Genomic DNA, 3,302 nt, shown 5'->3' with positions numbered 1-3,302 from the left:
TGTTGACCAGGATGGTCTCGATCTCTTGACCTTGTGATCCACCCGCCTCGGCCTCCCAAAGTGCTGGGATTACAGGCTTGAGCCACCGCGCCCGGCCTTTTTTCTTTTCTTTTTAAAAATATGGAACGCTTCACGAATTTGCATGTCATCCTTGCGCAGGGGACATGCTAATCCTCTCTGTATCTTTCCAATTTTAGTATATGTGCTGCCGAAGCGAGCACCTGTATTTCTTGTGTTATACACAAATTAGGGAGAGTGGGGTGTTTGATGAATATGGCATAAATTCACAGACCAACCTCCATGTTGTACTTACTGGTAAAACCCTTTAAGCAGTTTCTCACTGTTACTATACCTTGTAACCCAGTCTTAGAATTTCTGTTTCCCATCCTAGCAACTGAGCTCTGCTGGGATTTGGGGTTCTTGTTTTCCAATAGGGAATGTTACTACCAGAGGACACAGAATGGTTCCATTGAGTTGAAAGATGAGGCTACAACCCATTTGGGACTGTTGATGCCACTGAACCAACCAAGGTCACTCTGCTGACTGGAGTGCTTTGTTCTGATTACCAAGGCAAATGGGATTATGCTATACAACGGGGGCAAGGAGGATGATGTTTGTACCTCAGGATTCTCTAGTGTCTCTTAGTACTTTTTTGTACCATGTAAAGACTAATGAAAAACTGCAGTACTCAAGAAAAGGCAGATCTGTTGAGGAGTCAGATCTTTCAGGAATGAAGGTTTAGGTCACCCTGTCATGTTGAGAACCCAGACTGGCTGAGATTTTGATTGAGGTCACAAGATATGTTGCATGCATAGTGAAAGAAGAAGGTTAGGGATACCATCCATGGCTTTATCACCAGGTGCAGAAGCAAGGATTATAGTAACTTATTTTTCTTGTGTCTGTATATTTATATGTATTAATTTTCCTTTCTTTTTTCCCTTATTTTATATATAAATGACTGGAAGTTAATTTAACAATTGATCTTTAGAGAACAGAATATTTTGTGGGACTGAATTTTAAGGAGTAATATAGCCAGTAAATAATACAATGTCTATTAGGACTGCAGCTTATTTTGGGGAGAAGGTGAGAACATGTTCATTTATAGGAAGGTAGCTGCATGTTATTAGGTGGAATCAGAGTTGTTTGGATACTTAAAATGTGTGTAGAGGCACACCGTATGGAAGCCAGGTAGCCGAAAGGGGTGTACTGTGCTAGTTATCGTCACTCGCTTCCCAGTTTATGTAAATCCAAATCCATTTATGCCCTGCTTTTGATATAGGAGCTCAGCACTGTAAGCATTTCCCTTTGGTGAGCTGGCTTCACTTTAGGCGTTGCCAATAGAAGACACTGGAGGCACAATGTTAGGAGGGAGAGAGGAGAAAAGATACTTCTCAGCCAGGCACGGTAGCTCTGGCCTGTAATCCCAGCATTTTGGGAAACCAAGGCAGGAGGATTGCTTGAGCCTAGGAGTTCGACGTCAGCTTGGGCAACGTAGCAAGACCTCGTCAGTACTTGAAAACAAAGCAGATTAGCCACGTGTGGTGGCGCACGTGGTAGTCTCAGCTACTCCAGAGGCTAAGGTGGGAGGATCGCTTGATTGAGCCCAGAAAATTGAGGCTGCAGTGAGCTGTGATTGCACCACTACACTCCAAGCCTGAGTGACAGAGCTAGATTCTATCTCAAAAAAAAAAAAAAAAAAAGAAGTGGGAGGGTATTCCCCCATCTGCGCACTTCCAATGTGCGTGCTTTTGGTGCAGCAGTCAGCAGGCTGGCATAGGAGAGCCTGGCAGTGCTCACCTCAGTGGTGCTTATGAAGCAGCCTCAGCCTACCTGTACCCTCAAGGAAGTTTCTCTGCCTTCCAGTAGGGCCCTCCTGTGGACCACCTCTTCCCTGTTCCCTCTTCTAGGTCTTTGTGCTACTCTCTGGCTATGTGTTCTGTGGCAGCCACATCCTCTCCAGTCCTGCATGGAGGGATCTTATTCTGAGTTCTTAGACTCTTTCTTATTCTCTCTCTCTTTCTCTCTCTCTCACACACACACCCCTTTAGCTTGGAGCTATTATAGTAAGTATCCGCTTTCTGCATTTGCTCCCTCTGGACCCCATAAGGAACTATTTTTACCCCACTTAAAACATAACCACCTTTTACTAGTTAACACGTCTTCATATTATCTCCATCCTGTTCAAGTTATTGGTATGGTTTCTGGCTCCTGACTATTCCCTGACTGCTAAGACTTGCTAGCAACATTGCATTTAATCTTTAACATTGCTGTCTAAAGATAGGCCAGTTAAATAAGACACGTGTATTCATTTTCTGTTTTTACATACTTAAAATGTGTATAGTATGTAAACTTAGAGGTTTAAAGCATGATTATTGTTTGTTTTTTTTTTTCCACACGAAGGTTTTTAGTTTATTAAGCTTCTCGTGAAAAATCCACGACGGCCATAGATAACATCATTGCAGCACCTTTACTCCTTTGGCTGCGATCCAATCTCCAGCTCACTTTTTGCCAGCACCAACATTGGCCTTTGCAGTCCCCCTGACTTTCTTCATTCTGTTCTTGCGTTCCTTTCGTTGCTTTCTTGAGGTCTTTTTCTTCTCATGCAGGCCATGTCTTGCAAGTCTATGTTTGGTTTCATTTTTCTTTGCATAATCCAGGGAATCATAAATCATACCTAGCCAGTTGTCTTGCCACCACCGAGATGAGTTCTGAATCCAAATACAAAGATGACATCCGGTGTGGTCTTGTACATTTTGGCTAGTTTTCCCCGAATTTCTGTCTTAGGCACTGTTGCCTTCCTGGGGTGAAAGACATCAATGACCATTTGTTTCCTCTGAAGCAGTCGGTTGGTCATGAACTTTCTAGTGCGGATAGTTACTGTGTCGTTCATGATGGCGGCCTATCCTTAGACAGCGGGAGAGTAAAAGAGCGATTATTGTTACTTCATAGTCCTGTAGGCCAGAAATCTAGCATGGCATGCCTGGGTCTTTGCTTATGATAACACAAGGCCAAGGTCAAGGTGTTAGCCAGGCTAAATTTCCATGTGGATCCTCTGGGGAAGAATCGGTGTTCAAGCTTTCTTGTTGCTGATAGAATTCAGCTCCTTTTGGTTATAGGACTGAGCTCCTTGTTTCCTTACTAGCTGTCAGAGTTGTTCTTAATTCCTAGGCCACCCATGTTCCTTGCCTTGTAGCCTCCATTTTTAAAAGAGCAACTGTTGAATCTGTCTCATACTTTGAACTTCTGACATCATTAAAGGGTTAATGTGATTGGGTCAGGCCCAGTTGGATAGTCTTTCTTAA

General features: G+C 43.3%; 1 non-coding gene and 1 pseudogene across 1 annotated transcript; both read right to left on the bottom strand.

Annotated features, from left to right (window-relative positions):
- Positions 1 to 114: 114 nt before the first annotated feature.
- On the bottom strand, positions 115 to 221 carry LOC116525865. The gene has a single exon (XR_004257861.1). It is a non-coding gene; the product is annotated as a U6 spliceosomal RNA (small nuclear RNA).
- A 2,264-nt stretch (positions 222 to 2,485) lies between these two features.
- Positions 2,486 to 2,948, bottom strand: LOC116525583 (annotated as a pseudogene).
- Positions 2,949 to 3,302: the final 354 nt, after the last annotated feature.

This window comes from Sapajus apella, unplaced genomic scaffold (genome assembly GCF_009761245.1).
Source record: "Sapajus apella isolate SASKATOON/1434 unplaced genomic scaffold, GSC_monkey_1.0 scaffold48, whole genome shotgun sequence".
NCBI classification, from domain to species: domain Eukaryota; kingdom Metazoa; phylum Chordata; class Mammalia; order Primates; family Cebidae; genus Sapajus; species Sapajus apella.
This window is presented reverse-complemented; position numbering and strand designations above follow the sequence as displayed.